Below are 12,699 nucleotides of genomic sequence, written 5' to 3' on the forward strand. Positions count from 1 at the left end.
CCATTCTAAAAGAGATGAACCTTGGGATTTCTTTGGAAGGAATGATGCTCAAGCTGAAACTCCAGTACTTTGGCCACCTCATGCGAAGAGTTGACTCATTGGAAAAGACTTTGATGCTGGGAGGGATTGGGGGCAGGAGAAGAAGGGGACGACCAAGGATGAGATGGCTGAATGGCATCACTGACCTGATGGACACGAGTCTGAGTGAACTCCAGGAGTTTGTGATGGATAGGCATGCTGCGATTCATGGGGTCACAGAGAGTCGGACACAACTGAGCGACTGAACTGAACTGAACTGAACTGAACTGATTCAATGTGTATGCTAAGTCACTTCAGTCATAACCAACTCTTTGCAAACTTACGGACTGCAGCCCACCAGTGTCTTCTGTCTATGGGATTCTCCAGGCAAGAATACTGGAGTGGGTTGCCATGCCTTCCTCCAGGGGATCTTCCCAACTCAGGGATCGAACCCACATCTCCTACATTGGCAGGCAGGTTCTTTACCACTAACACCAGCTGGGAAGCACCCCCTAATTCAACACATATCTCCAAAAAAACCATTCTGGGCTTGGCAAATGGGGCACTAACAAGGATGATGCAAGCAGAGTCTTGAATTCAGCTTGCACCTTGGAGCTTTTCCTCTAAACATGGTTACTCTTTGAATCTAGTCATCACATAAAAATCCCAAGCCAGCCATGTGGCAGAAGAGGAATCTTGGTCTACCAACCATCTCACCAAGGTTCTGGACATGAGGTCCGAATCCCTTTAGAACGTGGAATGAGGTCGTTCCCTTAACTAAAATCATTAAATGGTCTTAGTCATAAAAAAGAATGAAATAATGCCGTTTGCAGTAACATAGATGGACCTAGAGATTATCATCCTAAGTGAAATAGGTTAGACAGAGAAATTATATGATGTCACTTATATGTGAAATCTAAAAAAATGACACAAATGAACCTCTTAGAAAACAAAAACAGACATAGAAAACAAACGTGGTTACCAAAGGGGAAGATGGAAGGAAGGGATAAATCAGGAGTTTAGGATTAACAGACACACAAATTATATATGAAACAGACAAACAATAAGGATCTACTGTATAGTGCTCAGTCACTCAGTCGTGTCCAACTCTTTGTGGCCCTATGGACTGTAGCCTGCCAGACTCCTCTGTCCATAGAATTTTCCAGGCAAAAATACTGGAGGGGGTTGTATAGTACAGGGAACTGTATTTAATATCTTGTATTAATTTATAATGGAAAAGAATCTGAAAAAATATATATGTAAAAAAGAATATATATATATATATATATATAAATCATTGACTGGTCAATAATCAAGAACTAGTAACCTTACCTGGTATTCTCTTGGGATTTGGTAAGATCATATAACTCCAGGAATATACAGAAATATATTTAGTAAGGAAATATATATAGGTTATGTTTTACAATAAAAATGTAAAATGTGAAGACGTGACTGAAGGAATCAGAGACTTTTACTATTAACATTTAAAGTTTGAGGACCAATGAAGTGATGTATTTTATAATCATTAGGTTGTTCTGCATATGCTTCATCAATTTTTTAGAGATAATGAAAACCTTTACTACATCTTGAAATCATAGACTTATAATTTAAAATGACTAAAGGAATTTGATTAACTGAATGGAGTTAATGTTTAAAGAAGATTCAGTTGATTAAACAAATAAGTAAAAGTAATTTTTTTTAATTTGGGAAAAATAACCAGATTTATAAGTAAAAGAAGTTCTGTAAATTGACTTTTTAAGCTTTGGCCTAAACAACTACTTATGAAAACAGAAGTGAATATGTGAATTCCTTTCTATATACAAAAGTCTTCTTCAAGCATGAAAACTCACCCCAGTATGGAAGAGAGAAGGCAGCCAAGAATTTCTGGGTCTTCAGTGGGGACACAAAAGTGTCAAGACACTTAATCAACTAGGTAAGGGCCTTTTGTGAAAATGAGGAAGGCACAAGTGGGTCGCTTGAGCCTGGAGAGCACTGTAGAGACCAAGGACTTGAAGAATAAGGACAAGCATGGTACTGGACTGGACCAGACAGGACCAGCCAAACATGTGCCAGCTACCAGGCCGGGTACACAGCAACCCAAGAAGGTGAGGACACAGCCATGTGAGCCACAGGCAACAGCCGGCACAGCATGGGTACCAGAGATGGAACCGCTACACCTACCCCCAGGCCATCCCCGAGGTCAGGATGGGGCATGAATGAGTCCCTCAGGGCACTTAGATCACCCAGGAAGAAGGGTGAGCAAAGGAGTTCCAGGGCATCCAGAAATATCAGGGATTACATCCTGAAAGGACCACCTGTTTACCTAAGAGATTATTACTTTGAAATATAAATAGAAGTGTTTAAGGACTTTGGTTGTTGTTATCATAATTGCCATTAGTTTTAGTTTTGTTACTGTGTGCCTGGAAGGAGGATACCATCAGCGGTGGAAAATATAATTAATTTTCACTTCATGTCTGAGTTCTGCATAAACTGTCACAGTGCAGCCTTAACAGATGACATCTTTTAAGCGCCAAATACCTTCCAAGAGCCAAACACCATTCTACCCACAACATAGGGCCTGCATTGCCACACTCTCTACAGAAAATATAAATCTCATCCCCTCTCTGATCAAAATTATCCTTCATAGATTTGAAGGTCAAGTTCAAATTCATCAGTCTATCCTGGGCAATCTGGAAGGAAGCCTCCTTCCTCAAGCTGAAGTCCTATCCTGCTGTTTATCCTTGTTTCTTTGTGATCATTCTGAGACACGAGTAGTTCCCAAACCTGACCCACGGGTTCCCGCCTTTCTGTTGTTCCCTGTACCTGAAATTTTCAGTCCCTACCATTTTATCAGGGCTTCCCAGGTGGTGCTACTGGTAAAGAACCCACTCATCAATGCAGGTAGACAGGGATTCAATCACTGGGTTGGGAAGATCTCCTGGAGGAGGGCATGGCAACCCACTTCAGTCTTCTTGCCTGGAGAATCCCATGGACAGAGGAGCCTGGTGGGCTACAGACCCACGAGGGTCTGTGGGTCACAAAGAGTCAGACATGACTGAAGCAATTTAGCACACACACACCTATCAGAATTCAGCGTGGCATCTCCCTGGCCAAACTTCCCTCATAATCTTACTTCTCGCCCCATACTGTCACTAGCTAGCTTCCCCATAAACATTTGGATTATAATCTGTACCAAAGGAAACTCACATTCTTAGCCCCAAACCTGCTTCTCTATTTCTCTCTTCCACTTGGAGACACAAACAGTAACCCAAGCTGGACATGTTAAGGTTTTCCTGGACTCTTCCTTCTCCATATCCAAATCCAATGCTAAGTCCAGCCGATGCCACCTCTCCGTATCCTGTCCTCAGTCTCCTTGACTCCCATCCTGTTTCTACTGCCCGGATTAGGCAGCCTCCCAGCTAGTCCCACTGCTCCAGCATTCTCTTCCATCCACACTGCAGCTGGCATCAACTTCAGACACCGGGATTCTGATGATTTCCCTGCAGCACTTAAGATCCTTTAACAGCTGACATTACTCCATTATCAGAGATTAAAACTGAATCCATAAAACAGCTTGCAAGGCTCTGCATAATCTAGACACTGCCCACCTTTCTAGTGTGGTGCCAGGATGACTCACTTGCCTTTTCTGCTCTAGCCCTAGCCTGTCATACACACTTCTCCTCAAGGTGCATGCCTTTACTCATATTGTTCCCATCATTTGAAATGTCCATGGACTCTCCAGTTAGATACTAATTAAAAACAAGCAAATTAGGTCCATAATAGCTGCAAAGAGTCAGACATGGCTGAGTGACTGAACAGACCTCCAAGTAAGTTTCAATGAGAACAAAAAGGAGAGAGCCTTCAGCACTTCCTGTCTCTGCATTTCTTAGCACTTTCCTAATTTCACCTTGTACCTAGTCTAACAGGCAAGCTCAAGTCTTCTCCATGCCAACAATGACATGAAACTGCCCTTAACTTCTTTCCACTCATCTGGAAACTGGGTCCATGAGAAGGTTGAGAAACTGGAAGAAAGAGGAAAGAACGGACTATAATCAGAGGCTAGGTTGAAACCTGGGACAAGGCACACACAAGCACTTTGTATACACAGTATGGGCAATGACTTAGAAACAAGTGGTTTGGTAAAGTTTTGGGTTTTTTTAAGACAGTGAAAAGGTAGAATTTACTTTTACCAAGGCTAAGGTAATCATCTTTTAAAAAATATATCCTATGGTATTATCTTTAAAGCCAGAATTCTATAGGTGTGAGCACCAATCCTGTAAACATGACTTAGTGCTTTGCTTCTAAAATTGCTTTGAAGGTTTCCTCCCTTCTATTTCTCTTAGAGGAGTCTAAAGATACTTCAGCGTACTCTCCGCCTCAAACACTTCCTCCCATGTACAAGCTCGTGCATACATAAACACATACATGCACTGCCCCCTTCCCCCCGCCTTCCCCCTGCCATCACATGCACTCTGGTGAGCAGACACCATTTATAATTGTTCTCCCTCTGTATGTCATTTGGGATTTACTGGTATTTTCGTTAACAGGTTGATTCTAGGCTCTTGTAATATAAAAAGCACTTTGTATACACAACATGGGCACAGATCCAGAGTAATGTCTTTAAAGCCTGGGGCACTTTAAAATTTGTTTTACATCAAGCTAATCATGTTATGAATCTGCATTTTCATTATACATCATAACCATCCTTATTTTTCCTAATGACATACAAGATGAGAAGAAACAGAACGCATATGTTAAGGCTACCGTCTGATCTCCCATTTGTTAGAGTAAAACTAGACATTTTAGTAGAACCGCAGATGAATTACATAATATTTATGAAGGGATCTTATAATAAAAGTGAAGAAATCAAAACCAGATGAAAGCAGATAAAAGCTTTATTTTCATAATTAAAATTATATTACACTGAATTGAACGAGTACTTACACAGTGGTAACAAATTACTGTGTAGAATATCATGTTACTTTGCATGACAAGTTGCTAAAATATACAAAAATTTGTGACATAAAAAATATCTCAAGGTTTCCTACCTTCACAGACAGAAATTAAATTAAAATGATCAAGTATCCCAACTGTTGTCCAAATGGTTAAAGTTATATTAGAGGTAAAGTATCCACCTTAAATAGTTAAGTATATTAAATTTAATTTTACATTCACTGCACATGTATTTCAGCACACAATATTATTTTATACTACAAACATTTCCTTCTAATTTTTTAAAGTTGCAATTTGTCTCCTTAAAAGGTATGCATTAATAGGAAACAGATAAGCCATGTTTATGTTTTAAAGGGCCTGGCATTTTCTCATTGACTAATAAAGGATATACACGCTTGTTTCTTAAATTATTACCCAAAATAAAGCAGAGTTGGTGATAAACTAAGGAATCTACATAGCATAGACAGTCAAACTAGATATAGACAAGATGATGTATCCACAAGTTCACCTCAGAGGATTCTATGACTGAATGGCTCACACTATGTAATTCAGCAATTCTGTGCTTCAATTTCTGTGCTAGGTCACAGTGTAGAATAAACCAACACCTTATAGAAAGCATGTACATTTCCAGGCTCTTAAGAAAATTCTATATTGAAGGAATAACAATTTTTAGTATCATAGCAGTATAAAATCTGCATCAGTCCACATTTTACAAGAATGGCAGAACAAAATGGATGTGGCATGTCAGACCAATATGAATAAGAAATCATAATTTTAAAAAACTTGAGGGGCTTTCCTGGCGGTCCAGTAGTTACAAACGTGCCTGCCAATGCAGGGGACACGGTATTGATCCTGGTTTGGGAGGATCCCACATGCTGTGGGGCAACAAAGCCTGGACACCACAACCACTGAAGCCCAGGCTCTGGAGCATGTGCTTCGCAACAAGAGAAACCACCTCAACAAGAAGCCCACGCACCGCAACTAGAGAAAGCCCAAGCACAGCAACAAAGACTCAGCATAGTCAAAAAAATAAATGAAAAAAATAATTTCTAATGTCCTAATTTTGCGGGGAGGTGCAACTTGGCTTAAGGAACTTTTTCCCCCATTGGTCTGTTAAGTGAATATATGACATCCATGTGCATGTTAGTCACTTAGTCGTGTCCAACTCTTTGTGACCCCATGGACTGTAGCCTGCCAGGCTCCTCTCTCCATGGGATTCTCCAGGCAAGAATACTGGAGTGGAAGATCCAGGGGATCTTCCTGACCCAGGGATTGAACCCAGATCTGCATTACAGGAAGATTCTTTACCATCTGAGCTATAGGGAAGTCCATATGATAGCCATACTTACACTGTTACCTCCCACCCCCCACCTCATCCCATTCCCCCACCCCGTCCCATATCTTTCTAGGTTGTTACAGAGCACCAAGCTGAGCTCCCAGTGTTTAAGATTACCTTTTCTAACACCAGTTTAAAAAATATTATATCATTTAAGAAAATGCAAATTAAAATGACATAACATTTTATTCTCAGCTCAACTACAATTAAAAATTCTGACAAATCTAAATGTTGGTGAAGTGGAAGCAACAGGAATTCTTATCCACCGCTTTTAGGAGTTCAGTTCAGTTCAGTCACTCAGTCGTGTCTGCCTCTTTGAAACCCCATGGACTGCAGCACGCCAAGCTTCCCGGTCCATCACCAACTTCCAGAGCCTGCTCAAACTCATGTCCATAGAGTCAGTGATGCCATCCAACCATCTCATCCTCTGTCATTCCCTTTTTCTCACACTTTCAATCTTTCCCACCATCAGGGTTTTTTCCAGTGAGTCAGTTCTTCACATCATGCGGCCAAAGTATTGGAGTTTCAGCTTTAGCATCAGTCCTTCCCATGAACATTCAGGACTGATTTCCTTTAGGATGGACTGGTTGGATCTCCTTGCAGTGCAAGGGACTCTCAAGAGTCTTCTCCAACACCACAGTTCAAAAGCATCAGTTCTTCGGCCCTCAGCTTTCTTTATGGTCCAGCTCTCACATCCATACATGATTACTGAAAAAACCATAGCTTTGACTAGACAGACTTTTGTTGGCAAAGTAATGTCTCTGCTTTTTAATATGCTGTCTAGGTTGGTCACAGCTTTTCTTCCAAGGAGCAAATGTCTTTTAATTTCATGGCTGCAGTCACCATCTGCAGTGATTTTGGAGCCCCCCAAAATAAAGTCTCTCACTGTTCCCCACTGTTTCCCCCTCTATTTGCCATGAAGTGATGGGGCTGGATGCCATGATCTTCGTTTTCTGAATGTTGAGTTTTAAGCCAACTTTTTTTCTTCAAGAGGCTCTTTAGTTCTTCACTTTCTGCCATAACGGTGGGGTCATCTACTTATCTGAGGTTATTGATATTTCTCTTGGCAATCTTGATTCCAGCTTGTGCTTCATCCAGCCTGGCATTTCTCATGATGTACTCTGCATATAAGTTAAATAAGTAGGGTGACTATACAGCCTTGATGTACTCCTTTCCCTATTTGTAACCAGTCTGTTGTTCCACATCCAGATCTAACTGTTGCTTCTTGACCTGCATACAGATTTCTCAGGACGCAGGTCAGGTAGTCTGGTACTCCCATCTCTTGAAGAATTTTCCACAGTTTGTTGTGATCCACACAGTCAAAGGCTTTGGCATAGTCAATAAAGCAGAAGTAGATGTTTTTCTGGAACTCTCTTGTTTTTTGATGATCCAATGGATGTTGGCAATTTGATCTCTGGAAAAGTATATCAATTTTGTGAAAGAAAAAAAAAATCCTCACAACTAGCAATTTCATTTCCAGGTATATTTCCTAGAGAAACTCCTATACATGAGCACAAAGAAAACTACATAAAAATATCGACTACAACATTGTTTCATATAGTGAAATACTTAAAAAATATGTGTTCCTGCTTACCTGGTGGCTCAGATGATAAAGACTCTGCCTGCAATGTGGGAGACCCAGGTTTGATCCATGGGTTGGGAAGATCCCCTGGAGTATGGAATGGCTACCCATTCTAGTATTCTTGCCCAGAGAAACCCTTGGACAGAGAAGCCTAGTAGGGCTACAGCCTAGGGGGTCGCAAAGAATCGGACACAACCGAAAGACTAACACACACCCACACATACTTAAAACAGTAAATCAAGTTTAAGGATGATAATAGACTACTTTTTTTTAAGTTTTAAAACATGTAATAATAAAAATTGCCTATAGATACACATTTGGAGTAAAACTATAAGGACATGAGTGGGAATGATGAACACCAAATTCAGAATAGTAATCACCTCTGGGAAGAAAGGAAGGAGATAGAAAATGAAGAAAATGAACCAGGGCATTCAATGCCTTCTTTAATGTTTCATATTTTAAAAAGGAGTGAAAGACATTTGAACAAGACAAGACAAAAATATTTCATTTTGGCCATCTGGGTAGATGTACACAGGTATTAATTATATTATTATTTCTAATTTTCTGTATTTATAAAATATTTCCAAGTTTAAGAATAAACCATTTTTTGGGCTTCCCAGGTGGCTCAGATGGTAAAGAATTTACCTGCAATGCAGAAGACCTGGGTTTGATCTCTTGGTCAGGCAGATCCCCTGGAGAAGGAAATGGCAACCCACTCCAGCATTATTGCCTGGAACATCCCATGGACAGAGGAGACTCACAGGCTACAGTCCATAGGGTCACAAAGAATCAGACATGACTGAAGTGACTTAGTACACAGACCATTTGTTACTATGCGTATATCACTTTATAAAAGTCCCTGTATCTCAGAGATGTACAATTTTAAGTATTTTCCCCTTCATAATCTCCTCTAGATCTTCAGGAGGTAATCGAACTTCCCAACCTCACTAAGAGACAAGTTTAGACCTCTGATGATACACTGTCTAGTAAGGTAATTGGTTGTTTTCAAGTTTTCATTAACAGCCTGCATCTATTTTAAGTTGGTGTGTCTGTTCCATATTGAACATTTTTAGGAAAGTGTATTTGAAGAGCTTAACTTCTCCATACAGATTTCTTCTTTTCTATGCACTGTAAGATTCAGGATGGGGCTAACTTATACCTTAGCAGGTCCCACTGTCCATTCACAGTGGGACTTTTCATCCTTAGGACCTGCCTCAGGTGGGCCCTACCCTGGGTTGCCTTCTCTGACTAACTGAGGCCAGGTAGGGCTTCCTTCCTGGAATTTCCTTTGTTCCCACAATTATCTGGATTGGGGGATTTTTCACCCTGCTGTCTGTTAGATAATTCTACCTCTTCTGAAAAACAGGCTTCCACAAAAGCAGCAGAACAAATTCTGCTTTTACCTTTTCAAGATCTTCTTGCAGTCCTATATTTACATGATAAATATCTCGTGAAAGAATAAATGAACAAAAGAAGCTGTGAAAACACCAGTATCTATCTATATGTCTATACTAGTATTATTCTTTAGCCAGTACTTTTGTGTCTTAAAAAGGTGAAAGGCAAAATCAACTTTGAATCCTTCTCTTATGTCAGTGCTCCCTGGAGGGAAAAATATAACTTATTCTTGAATCCAAGTTTTGAGTCTGAGGACATATAGTTTGCCGTGTTTTGACCTGATAATGAATAGTTCTCAGACAGCACTATTTTTAAGTGACATAGCAATTTTTAAGTAACTATTAACTACTCCTGTACCAAACTGGGATGAGTAGATCCTCACAGATATAGAATATTAAAATATGATCTCAAAGATGTTTCTAACTGTTAATAATTGAAGAATGAAGCTAATGGCTTCTGGGCATAATGTTAGCCTGTATTTTCTAATAAAGACATAAATTTTAAATTACTATTTAATTAAAATGAATGACTAGAGACATATTCTGGAGGAGTCAGACCAGTCATCAAGCAGATGAGCCCAGGATTCAATATAACAGAACACCCTCTAACCCTAAGAGAATGAAGGTCGATCTCAAACTGTTAGCCATCATAGAAGACAGGAATTGGTAGAAATGTAGGTACAGAGGGAGAAAAGTTAAGAAAAGATCCTCAAAAATATTTTATGGGGGATTGGGGAGAGAAGGGATAAATTGGGAGATTGGGATTTACATATACACACTACTATACATAAAACAGATAACTAATAAGGACCTACTGTATAACACAGGGGACTCTTCTTAATATTCTGTAATGCTCTATATGAAAAAAGACTCTAAAAAAGAGTGTATATATACATACATGTGTGCATGCTCAGTCACTTCAGTCGTGTCAAACTCTTTGTAACCCCATGGGCTATATCCTGCCAGGCTCCTCTGTGACGGGATTTCCAGGCAAGAAAACTGGAGCGGGTTGCCATTTCCTTCTCCTTGCCAAATGAGGGGTCAAACCTGTGTCTTCTGCATTGCAGGCAGATTCTTTACCACTAAGCCACCCGGGAGGCCCATATACATATGTGCATATATATAGATATAAAACTCATTCACTTTGCTGTACAGCAGAAACTAACACAACATTATAAATCAACTATACTTCAATACAAAATTTTTTTAAGTTACCTGTTACAGTAGCTACTAATTATACAGCAATACCTTAACTTTATATATGCTTTGTTTTATTCAAAGAGTAATTTCACCCCCATGTAATCTTATTAGAGGCCACAGCAATCCTGAGATTAGAAAGATGAAGTAACATGCCTGTTCTACAGATGAGGAAATGGAGGCTCAGGGAGGCTAAAGATAAAGAAGGAGAGTCAGAACTGACCCTTAAACCCAATATTTTTTACATTTAATCCAGTCTCTTTTCAAAATGTGGTAGTAATTCTTCCTCAGGTAATTTTCCTCCACTTATAAAATAATGCTTCTAAGCATTCTAATAAATAGTTGAGGTGGAATTTAGAAAAATTTGAAACTCTTCTATAACTGGATAATATCAGTTAGGGTTACACTTAGTTGTACAGTTTATTTCTGATTGCATAAATATTCATAGGGAAACACCTAAGAGGAATATTCAAAGCACTGAGCAATGTAGTTCTTATTACATTAACAAAGATCAGATGGATAAATCCCCATTTACCACTTTGAAGATCTGACATTTTACCATTTATATAGCTGTAAAGTATACTCCTGATTGTTTTGGGTTTGTAGTAAAAAAATATGCTTAACTGTACTAATCACTCTGATACCACTTAGAAAGATGTTTCTGTCTTCCAGTAATGCTAATTCTCTCCATTAAGTCAAATTATTCCATCACACTTCTTCAGTTTCTTTAATTTCACCATTTCCTGAATCTCTGAGTCTTAAAAATCTTAAACTCCCATTCATCTAAGATCAACAGTGTCTCCAAGACCAGGGTCAACAGTAATGATGTAGGTGACAAGCTGCAATGCCTTCAGGAATCAGTATGCGTGAAAGAAAAATGGGGAGGGGGCAGGGCTCAGTGCAGTGCAAGCTCTCATGAATGGGTCATTTGTCATTCAAACCAAATGGATTGGTGTCATGCAGTAGTATGGATTTACTGTTACTGGATCTTCTGAGTGTTTGAGAGAAGCCAGAGAGCCATATCTTTTACATAGAAAGTTTCTAATCTTTAAATGTTACTATTAAAAATCATTTTTTAAACAGTGTATGGACCAACTTAATCTAAAGCAATCAGCGTTTGTAAGCCTTGAGTTTACAATTGCTGGACTCAGAACATGCAGAATGGTGGACCCAAAGTCAGATTACAGTAGGAAAGACTGTCTTCTTTCACCAGTTACAGTCCAATTCCTAGGCAAATTTAGGGGAAAAAAGTAGAGTGATGTAAAGATAACTAGAATGTTAGAGAGCTACAGAATGAATATGGAGAAAGAAATTGTTTGCTCATGTCAACATAAGTGAATATTGATGAGAAGCCAAGAATAAGGAACTTTATAAAGGAAGAGCTATAACCTTCTATTTTATGACAATCTGATATAAAGACTCAAAAAATAACTGGAAACAATTTTTCGTTCTGAATCCAACTACTTATATCATCCTATTGAGTAAAGGCTTTGGGAAATGGTTCTAGACATAGATTTTATTATGTAGATAGGGATTAGTTCAATTCATGTCAATAAACATCTTATGGTCCCTCATGTGGGCTAAACTGTACCCAGTGGTGAGAATACAGATGAATGAGATACTTTCCTGCCCTCACAAAGCTCATCATCCAATAGGCAACCATAGCACATGATGTGACAGATTTATGTGAAGGCTTCCCCGGGGGGCATAAGAAAAGATTAGGGAGCACTGAATAGGCAGATTGTGAAAATCAGTAGTGACTTACTTCAAGTGATCATGGAACTACATACTGAAGAACAAATGGAAGTCATTCAGGTAAACTGGCAATGACAAAACAGCATTTGCAAAGGGATGGAACACAGAAGTATATGATGTCTTTATCAGTGTACAAGCAGAAAGTCATTGACAACATTAAAGAGAAATGAACTTTGCCATCTATTTCAGATAGATAATCTGGTGGACTTTGTAGAGGACAGAATGAAGAGAGATAAATATAGGGTAGAAACACCAATAAAGAGATCAAAGTTGTAGTCCAGTTGAGGGATAAGGACCTAGACTAGAGAAAAGAAGATATAAAGGCTTTTGAGAGAAAAGAGAGAGATCTGAAAAATACTGGGAGGATATATTATTGGAACTGAATAATTTATATGAGGGGAAGTTATGCCAGTGATTCATGAACTTCTGCTTTCATATCATAACGTAGATAGTGGTCGTGGAAT

Source organism: Oryx dammah, unplaced genomic scaffold (genome assembly GCF_014754425.2).
Source record: "Oryx dammah isolate SB20612 unplaced genomic scaffold, SCBI_Odam_1.1 HiC_scaffold_19, whole genome shotgun sequence".
In the NCBI taxonomy this organism is placed as follows: domain Eukaryota; kingdom Metazoa; phylum Chordata; class Mammalia; order Artiodactyla; family Bovidae; genus Oryx; species Oryx dammah.